The following is an 11,393-nucleotide window of genomic DNA, read 5'->3' as shown; positions in this document are numbered from 1 at the left end:
AATCTAATTATATTCAGAAGTTTGTCTGGTGAGGCATTACTCAGGGAGTTTTTGAAAGTTTCCTCACATGGAACTATCATTTTGGAGTCTAAGGAAAAACTAATTTTGCTTCCCTGGTTGAGATTCAGTCATAAATCTGCAAGAGAAGACAAGTAGTTTCCAACCTCTTCAAGATCTCCTAAGGTGAATAGGAGCATTCTGTCAGCTACTGAAACTGTTCATCATGGAGAACTGAAACTACTGCTGGGTCAACTTGAGAAACCTCCATTCCTCTTTCTTCTTTTCATCATGAAAGCAGATTCCCAGGCACATATGGACAGTTACAGACATGTTTTAGAATACTTTACTACTATTAGTAGTAAATTAGTATTAGTAGTAATTATTGCTACTTTAAAAAAAATAATCATCTTAAGTGTTTATAGAAAAGGGAAATGCTTAGTCTAGAGAAGAAAAAGATTTCTGGGGATATGTATGAGAGTGTACTTCAATTCTTCAATGCATCTGCAATATATGGACAATCCCTAGATTGCAGTAATCCATCTGTTCCTCTTGCACATATCCATGAATCATTTCTAGGTGGTCTTTCCCCCCAAAATGCTAGGGGCCATCCTCTAAGTTTCCTGATTCTAAAGTGGGAATATCAAACCATTGGTCATTCTTTTTTCCCTTTGACACTAGTCTAATATCCTTTCTGATTGAATATCTCTCTGGTAACTTTGACGTTTTTTGGGGCTATTTTTCATTTGCAATATGTTGTGGAGAGCAGCTAGATGGTGTAATGAATAAAACACTGGTGCTGGTCTCAGGAAGGCCTGAATTCAAATCCAATCTTAGAAAATTGCTAGTTTTGTGATCCTGGGCAAGTCATTCAAGTTCATTTGCCTCTCCTCATCTGTAAAATGAGTTGGAGAGGAAATGGCAAACCACTCCAGTATTTTTTGCCAAGAAAACCTTAAATGGGATCATGAAGAGTTAGACATAATTGAAATGACTGAAAAGCAACAAAAAATATATCATCCATCATACTTTCTTCCATTACACCTGGGTAACTAGAATTTTTGACTCTTTAGAGATTGTTGTATTCCATAATTTGGAGTTTTACAATACCCCAGGAAAAATATTAACCTGTGTTTAGAGTATTTAGAAAACATATACTATTAAGGAGATAAGCTTAGAGTCATTTAAAGCAGAGGTGTTAAACATAAGGTCTGTGCATGAGGCTGCCAACATTCTTGAGTGTAGATCAAACTAAATTAAAATGTAATTTGGGAATATTTTACAAATTAAATAAAAATTCAATAAACCAAATCAACATATTCAACACTCATGATTTAATGAACAATTTCCTAAAATTATCAGACCTCTTTTACTGTTATTGAATTCTGGATCTAATTCATTGTCCATCTTCGGTGACCATATAAATGTAAATATATGCATATATTTTATATTCATATATGTATATTGACATTTATGTGTGTGTATCTGTGTATCTATACATACATATATATCCCATGTGTATGTATGCACATGCATGTGTGTGTATGTGTGTGTGTGTGTGTGTGTGTGTGTGTGTGTGTGTGTATATATATATATATATATATATATATATATATATATATATATATATATATATATATGCATTGTTATATTCTGATGGACCAGGTCTATGGGTTGTTTATCCACTTGCATACCAAAATATAAGCAATAAGCATTTTATATGCCCTTGATTTCTCATGGGTGAAAATAGTTCTTTTAAAAAAGCTTAAAGACTTGCAGTAAGGAATAGAATCATAGATAGAAAAGTTAGAACAAATGTCAAAAGTCATCTCTACAACTCCTACTTCAAAGCATGAATAACATGCTCAAGAAAGAATATTCAACTTCTAATAGAAGAATTAGGTTTGTACCCTGACTTTGATAGTTCTTACTGTGTGACCCTAAGTAAGTGACTTAACCACTCCAAGATTCTTTCCATGTTCATGAGCCTATGAACTCCAGTAACTTAGAAAAATGTCCAATACATTTAGCAGTTTTAATTGGTAGAAACTTTTTCTTTGTGTTGAAGTTAATAAGCCTGCTCCCTTTATGCTCCCTCTTACTAGTTCTGTCATTTAGAATAAAACAAGATATTCCATCATAATCATGTACCACAATTTGTTTAGTCATTCTCCAAATGATAGACATCCCTACAATTTCCAGTTCTTTGCTACCATGAAGAGAGTTGCTATAAACATTTAAAAATATTTGTGATCTTTCCCTTTTTTCCCTAATTGTTTTGGAAATAGACATAGTGATGGTATTACTGAGAATAACAAGTTGTATATAATAGATTTCAGTTTTACATGCAATCTTTTTTATTATACATTGTTATGGATATGCTTGTTTTATCTCATGAATTAAAAAGAAAATAAATAATCAAGTGTGGTGAGAAAAGATATAAGAAGATAATGTAGAATTCAACTTCTTGAAGGCAGGTTTTGGTCCTGTGTCCCCAGTGTTTAATAGTATCTTGCATTTAGTAGGCACCTAATAAATATGAATTGAATTGAATTGAAGTAAGCAAAATGAAATCTAAGCTGCCCTTAAATATTTGAAGACAAAAATTGTGTCCCTTTTTAAGTTTTCTCTTTTCCGGGGTGAATGCCATCACCTTCCAGATTCCTTTAACCAATCTTTATGCTAACAATTTTGATTCTGTTTCCTCTATTAGAGGTTCTTAACCCAGGGTCTATACATTTAAATAAATAAACACACACACATGAACTCTATTTTCATATATTAGTTTCCTTGATGTTCCTCTATATTTTATTGTATATACATAAAGACATTTTTCTAAAAAGGGATCTATAGACTGCCAATGTGTCTGGTGACTAACAAAAAAATTTAAGAACTTCTGTTTAGGTGTATCCAGGCTGGTCAAAGTTCCTTCCGAATGTGGGAACTAGAACTGCATATATTCTGACTAGGATTAGGACTTCCCTCATTCTAATTTCTGGGCTTACATTACTGTAGCTAAAGAAGTAATTCTTTTTTTTTTTAAATGGACATGCCAAATTATATGGCTGATTTATTTTTAACTTGCAGATCACTAAGATTTCCAGGTTTGTTTTTTCCCTGCATCAAGATCTAGACTGATTCACTATGGTTTTAGTATGCAGAGCTGAGACATAAAGGCAGAAATTGCAGGGTAGGGGAAGATTTTAACTTTATATGAGGAAGAACTTTCTCATCATCAGAGCTGACTAAAGATGGAAGAGTCTGCTTCAGGAAGTAATGCATTCCCTGACATAGGAAGTGTGTAAACTGGAACTATCCAGAGAATTTATACATCCTTTTAGAACAATATTTAATCTGAAACTTAAAAGAAATTTAAATTCACATGAAAGAGATAGACATACAAATATCTTCCTTAGTCTATTAACCTAAGAGAAAAATACACAATTTTTAAAAAATATATTCCTATTGATCCTAGTATCTCTCCATTTCCTCTGATAGTAAAACAAATAGAGGAACAGCAATGAAAGCGAAAACAGTTGGGAGTGGGATGAACCTGGATTATCCAGATGGTTTACCACTATTGAAGGGACTGACATGCCAAAGATGAATACAAATATTGTAGGTGAAAATATATCTCCATGTATTATCACATCTCCAATTCATGATTGCATTTCCCCCCTTTTTTTCAAAACATACAAATTAGGAATATAGTTTCCTCCCTATCCCCAGCTCAAAATGCTACTTCAAAACCAATACTTTTTAGCTTAAAAAAATTCCTACTTGGCAAAGGAAATTATGTATACAAAACAGACTTGAAGTAGTAATTACTAGTCTCCTAAGTAGATTTAGTGAATTTTCTACTCCTGTTCCATGGCACTTTTAAATTAATGCTTTTCAAAATAAAATCAGCAAATCAACATTAAGAATCTACTATAATTGAATATTTAGTAAGCACCTAGATTGGACAATAAAGCCATTGACCAATTTCCCACCAAAGCACTACATACAAAGAATATATAGAGGGCAGCTAATTGATGCAGTGGATAGAATACCAGCTCTGAAGTCAAGAGGACCTAAGTTCAAATCTGGCCTCAGACACTTAACACTTCCTTCCTCTGTGCTTGGCAAGTCACTTAACCCCAATTACCTCAGTTTAAAAAAATACATATAATTGTAGAAATTTGTGCATACCTTACAAATATCCTGCAAATCTGAGGTTCCTCCTTCGGATTGGATATCTCTTCCCAGAACCTCCATTTAAGAAGCGTCAGCTTTCTCTTCAGGTTTTATTCCTCTGGCTTTCAATCATTCTATTTCTCCTGCTACCCTCTCCACCACCAAACCACCTAATGATTTATGGATGCCCTTCTTTTTCTTTTTTCTTCCATTTTTCTTGCTCTCCATCATGCCTATCTCCTTGATCTTGCCCTCCTTGTGCCACTGGCTGATTGGGAGACATGGCATCATTGTCCAGTAAAAAGAAAATGGAACTAAGCTTGAAGGTTGAATTTTGAGACTCATCTTCAGTATTTACCATCAATGTATCCCTGAAAAAAATCTTTGACTTTTTCTGAGACTCAGTTTCTTTATTTAAAATGGGAAAGCAATAGTTGTGTTCTTTTTCCTTATGAGATTGTTAAGATGATCAAACAAAATAGTACATGTGTCCTGAAGAAATTGAAGAGTTTTAACATGTTACAATAACACAGATAACTTACCCCAGGTCTTCCTGAGCACAAAGATGGCCCTTTATCCACTATAATATGGATGCTTCTTCTTACCACACTGCTGAATCTGCCTAAATTATATAACTTAGTGTTTTACTTATATTACCAATAATTTATCAATATAGCAATTTATCAATCATCAACACATTATTTTGATAGACAAGTGATATTTTCCCCCATGAATTAAATTGGCTATTCATTTTGAAATCCATCAAGTTCCTATGATGGTCTTTTTCAGAGGAATTTAATTGAAGCAAGAAGACAAGAGATCCTTGGGGAAATGAAGATTGAATGTGAGCAGGAAATATTTTTCTTCTGATATGGGTTGGTCACTGGCTGATGATTTTTTCTGGCCAAAGCCTTAATGAGGGAGATTATGATCTGTCCCAGAAGACAGAGTCATAGATCTTTGGAATTTAAGTTGCTAGGTTTTAGATGGATTATTTAGTGAAGAGTGAGTCCTTGTGACCGTAGAATTAAGACAATATGGGCTTCCAAAAAAGGAATGTGTTGATGTTTCATATTGTTATGAAATAATAAGTGTCATGTTGAAGTTATTTTTCAGCCCCAGCAGCAATTACTTCTATTGACAAATACAGAAGGATAATGGTTACTTTTCATTACTAAACCTCAAGATTTTATTGTTCCTAAGTGATTTCCCCAAAAGTTGGAGTGATGACAATGGTAAATGAAGAATCTCTTCATATTCACACTTTGCTGAATCTTAGTTGAAGAATGTGACTGCTCATGGAAATTACTCCAAAAGATCCAAAAGAGTCATCTGCAGTTTGAAAGGTTACAATGAATGAGAACAGAGACCTTGGCTGACTTTCAACACTACATGTTTTAATTTTTCTATTTTGTAATTTTTTTATAATGGAGCAGTTGGGTACAGTGGAAAGAGCCCTAAATTTGGAACTCAGGGGATGTGAATTCAAATCTTAGCTCTCTATTTATGGCACTTTTTCACTCTTTGGTTCACTATCTCAAGCAAGTTACTTCAAATCTGGGCCTCAGTTTATTCATATGTAAAATGGGACTTGATAATCTCTAGGTACTTTCCAGTTCAATGGCTATTATCCCACAAGAAAAGTAAATAGGCCCACCAATTATCACTCTGTGATGCTAATCGTTCTATTTTGAAACTTAACTCCAAGTATATTTATTACTGAAACCCAGGCTTTCCTCGGTGCCATGATTCATCACAAGGATGGTCCAATAGCAATAAAAAAGTCATTCAAAAGATGATGTCTCTTTGTGCCCAGTATTACAACACATCTGTAAACCAGAAAATTTCCCTATTCTAGCCATGAAGAGCCAAATGTGAAAAAAACACTGACTTGAACTCAGAAGGTAGGGTACGTAGACAAAAGAGGTGGGCCATTAGTAACTCAAGAGCCCACAGAAAAAGGAAATAAATCATCAATAAAATAATTAGTCAAATGAAAACCTCTTTTTTTTGGTTTGCATTTTAAAATATTTTAAAAAGACATTTCCTGTTTGTATTAGTCCTTTTTATAGTGTGGCAAGGAATGGATACTCATAAGTTAGAGAATGAATGAATAAGTTATTGTATATGAATGCTATGGAATATTACTGTTCTATAAGTAATAATCAGCAAGATAATTTCAGAAAGGCCTGGAGAGACTTACATGAACTAATGTTAAGTGAAGTGAGTAGAAGCAAGAGAATATCATACACAACAACAATAAGAATGTGTGATGATCAATTCTGGCAGATGTGACTCTTTTCAACAATGAGGTGATTCAGGCCAATTTGAATGGACTTGTGATGAAGAGAGCTGTCTGCATCCAGACTATAGGGACCTTATGTGGATCACAATATAGTATTTTCATCTTTTTTGTTATTGTTTGCTTGCTTTTAGTTTTCTTTCTCATTTTTTCTTTTTGATCTGATTTTTCTTGTACAACATGATAATTGTGGAAATCTGTATGGAAGATTGCACTTGTTTAACATACACTGGATTACTTGCTGTCTAGGGGAGAGATTGGGGAGACAGAAGGGAGAAAAAATTTGAAACACATTATTTTTGTATGTATTTGAAAATAAAAACTATTATTTAAGAAACAAAAACATTTCCATATAGAAGATAAAACAGAAACAGAGGAGTACATGTGAAAATTCAAATTTCTATTATTTACAACTTGCTTTTTTATTTTTTGTTTTTGTTTTATTTTTAATACACATTGCTTTATGAATCATGTTGGGGGAGAAAGAACAATAGGAAAAAACATGGTAGAGGTTAAAAAAAACAGCAAAAAGAAGTGAATATAGCATGTGTTGGTTTATATTCAGTCTCCACAGTTCTTTTTCTAGATGGAGATGACATTTTCTGTACAAAGTATATTGGGATTGCTTTGGATTACTGACCCACTCAGAAGAACCAACTGTTTCATAGTTGATCATCACACATTCTTGCTGTTGTTGTGTACAATGTATTCCAGGTTCTGCTCAGAATCAGTTCATGTAAATATTTCTAGGACTTTCTAAAGTCAGCTGGTTCATCAATTTTATAGAACAATAATATTCCATTAACTTCATATACTATAACTTGTTCAGCCATTCCCCAATTGATCAGCATCTACTCATTTTCCAATTTTTTGCTACCATTAAAAAAAAGAACTGCTACAAACATTTTTACACATATGGGTCCATTGCCCTCTTTATGATTTTCTTGGGATACAGACCTAAGAATGGCACTGCTGGATCAAAGGATGTGCGCAGTTTTATATATATATTTCATAATTCCATCAACAATGCCTTAGTATCCCAATTTTCCCATATTCCCCCAACATTTATCATTATATTTTCCTGTTATCTTAGCCAATGTGACATATGTGAGGTGGTACTTCAGAGCTGTTTTAATTTGCATTTCTCTAATTAGTAGTGATTTAGAGCATTTTTTCATAAAACTATAGATGGTTTTAATTTCATCATCTGAAACTTTTGTTTATATTCTTTGACCATTTGTCAATTGGGGAATGACTTTTATTCTTATAAATTTGACACCGTTTTTATATATTTTAAAAATGGGACCTTTATCGGACCCACTGACTATAAGGATTTTTCCCAGCTTTGTACTTCCCTTTTAATGTTGTTTCTGTTGATTTTGTTTGTGCAAAACCTTTTTAATTTAATGTAATCAAAGTTGTCTATTTTGCCTTTCATAATGTTCTCTAGTTCTTTGGTCACAAATTCCTCCCCTCTCCAAAGATCTGATAGATAAATTATCCCTTGTTCTAATTTGTTTATGGTCACAACTTGTTTTTTTATTTTTTTATTTTTTTAATTGTTTTTTAAAATGTACATAATCCAATGTATTACTTTTAAAGATATCCTGCTTGTCTGTTTTTTTTTCTTCTGAACTTCTTTCTTTTTTTTTTTTAAGAAACAAATGCTTCTAAGATCTTTTGTTTGATGAAGAGGGAATCCTATCACTGATTCATGTCTCCCTCTTAAGAGAATTTCCCTCCAATTAAAAAAGAAGTGGGAGAGAGGAAGAAAAACATAATTTTTGTAATGGATAAGCACAGTCAAGAAAAATAAATCTTACATACTTGCCATGCTTAAAAATGAATACTAACCCTGTATCTTGAGTCCATCCCAGCTCTCTGAGCATCAGATTAATGTGCTTTCTCCTTCGTCCTCCAGAGTTAAAGTTGACCATCACATTCACCAGAGTTTAAAGTCTTTCCTATTAATTTTTCTTTATAATGTTGTTATTATTATACAAATTGCTCTCCTAGTCCTGCTCTTCTTGTACTATATCAATTCATACAAGTTTTTCCAGGTTTTTCTGAAATAGTGTCATTTGCCATTTATTTCAGCACAATATTCCTTTACTTTCACAAGACACAATATATTCATTTATTTCTCAAATGATTATAATCCCTTCCTTTTTTCCAGGTCTTTCTCACTACAAAATTAGCTGCTATAAATATTTCTCTACACATAGTTTTTTCCCTCTTATTCTTTAATTGCTTTGAACCAATGACCTAGTAGTGTTATTGCTAGCTACTCTTAGAAGAATGGTGCTTCCTGATGTAGTAGATGAGCTGGTCTGATTGTTAGCCAAGGCACACAGAGACTATCATTGGATCTAACGCTGAATCTCATAGAACCTGCCATAGCTTGTATTCTGATAGCATGGCTTATAGGAACCTAAAGTCACCTCTGATTCATGATGGGGCATCAGAGGAGCATTTTGGGATAAGATGTTGGTGATGATGATAAACCAATAGGTGGCACTATCAACACAAGGCTGAACTTGGAGTCAGGAAGAACCGATTTCAGATTCTGCCTAAGACATGTACCAGCTACATGGTCCTGAACAAGTCATGTATCCCCTCCCAATTGCAGTTTCCTCATCTATAAAGTGGGAATAATAATAACACCTATCTCATAGGGTTGTTGTAAGTATTAAATGAGATGACACATGTAAAAAGTTTAAAATCTTCAAAGCACTAATTTAAATAGTCAATGGCTAACCATAAAAACATGTTAATATGAATGTATATATCTAATTTATATTCAAACATATGTTTATATATCATATATATGTATATGTAGAAAAAGAGAGAGACAGAAAGAGAGAGATCATTAAAAGAATTTTAATTTCATTATTCAGGTAAAGACTGTTCTATTTTCAAATTTATTAATTTTTTTCAATTTCATCTAGAAACTACAAGGCCAGATTGCTCTTGCAACATAAGTGATTTTACAATTTATTTGGAGCAGACTATACAAAGTACTACCCAAGATCCTTGAATGGTTCAGTCATTTCAGTCGTGTCTAACTTCATGATCCCATTTGGGGTTTTCTCAGCAAAGATATTAGAACAGTTTGCCATTTTCTTCTCCAGCTCAATTTACAGATGGGAAACTGAGGTAAAAGGGTTAAGTGACTTGCCCACGGTCACCCAGCCAACAGATTTGAATTCTAGAAGAGTCTTTCTGATTTCAAAAGTCACACTATCCATTACTCCTTCTAGATTACCATCCACCAATACTGCCTCCTACCTGCCTCTCAGCTCCAGGTGCCACATAAAATTTCAAATCTACATCACAACAAGAAATTACATTTATATCAAGGGGTCCCCCTTCATACCTTGTATTTTCACAAAAGAGAATTCATTAACTTTACTCTCAAATCCACTAGTCTTTTTTTAATTTTCTGTTTCTTTTGAAGCTAATACTGGGTTTCATAAATGTTAAGTTTAAGATGCCTATGGGACATTCCTATTCAAAAGAATTTCTTTTTCATTTCTCCCAGTCTCTGAAATCCAGCCAAACTGATCTTCTGTTCCTCACATACTACAACACTCCCTCTTCCATCCTGTCCTATTGTACCGAGTGCTCCGAAACCTGTGGTCCAGGCAGTTCCCTACTTACCTTCATTTTTGGGAGTCCCTCTCTTCTTTTAAGAGATATCTCAAAGTCTCCTGAATGAAGCCTTTCTTGATTTCCCCCAACTTTTAAAGTCATTCTTCCCAAATTACTTTGGACTTATTTTCTTTACATTCTCATTTATAGACTTTATACTTATGTTGCATTTTACATGTGCTTATTGTTCTTCCCATTAGAATGTAAAATCATTGCTAATATAGATTGTTTCACTCTGCACTTATATCCCTAGTGTGTAGCACAGGATCTAGTACATAGCAGATGCTTCATAAAGTTTGTTGATTGAGTGTAAGCTTTATTTTGAAAAATAATATTTCCAACCTATGTAAATGAACCAATGAACCAATTTAAATTTGTTTTAAAATAAAAATAATAGCTAACATTTGCATAGCACTTACTAGGGCCAGATACTGTGCTTAGAACTTTATAATTATTACCTTGGGATTTTTACAACCATACTGGGGGATAGGAAATATTAATTACATTTTATAGATGAGGAAACTGAAGCAAACAAGTTAAATGACATGCCCAGGGTAACACAGCCACTAAATATAAGAAGCTAGATTTGAATTCAGGTCTCTTTTAATTCCAGGTCTAGCATGTTATATATATGTATATATATATATATATATATATACATGGAGATGGAGAAGGGAAAGGAATGCAACTTAAAGTGAAAAAAATGTGATGGAAAGAAGATGGAATTCTTTAATCCTGATTTCTCTCTCTCTCTCTCTTTTTTTTTTTTGTCTTTTGTCCAGGAAGAATGGAGGGGTAAATTATCATCTTTCAGAAGAAACTTTTTCTAAGAAAACTAATAAAAGTCAATGGAAAAAGAACTACAACCAAACAACAACAACAACAACAACAACAACAACAACAACAACAAACAATCCAAAAACCAGAACAAAACACAAAACAGAAAATAATAAATAATAAAAGCCAATAGATTTTTAGACCAGAGATTCCTTAACTAGTTTCTAGCTATAAAGCCTGCTATCCATGTGCTGAGCACCATCTTCTTTCTATTCCTTATCTCACTTCTATACTGGAGGTTTTAATGATTCCAGACTCCTAGAATTTTTTTTTTCAATTGCCTTACTAGCTTTTTAAGCTTCAACCTCTGTCAGATGAAAAGGCCATGTGACCTCAAAAGTAGGTATCATCTCCTCTCCAGATGTTAGCATTTTACCACCTCTTCTGATAGCCAGAAGCTGATTTATTTGAAAGTTCACAAGTAAAGAGC

Source organism: Antechinus flavipes, chromosome 3 (genome assembly GCF_016432865.1).
Source record: "Antechinus flavipes isolate AdamAnt ecotype Samford, QLD, Australia chromosome 3, AdamAnt_v2, whole genome shotgun sequence".
In the NCBI taxonomy this organism is placed as follows: domain Eukaryota; kingdom Metazoa; phylum Chordata; class Mammalia; order Dasyuromorphia; family Dasyuridae; genus Antechinus; species Antechinus flavipes.
Note: the sequence above shows the minus strand (reverse complement) of the source record.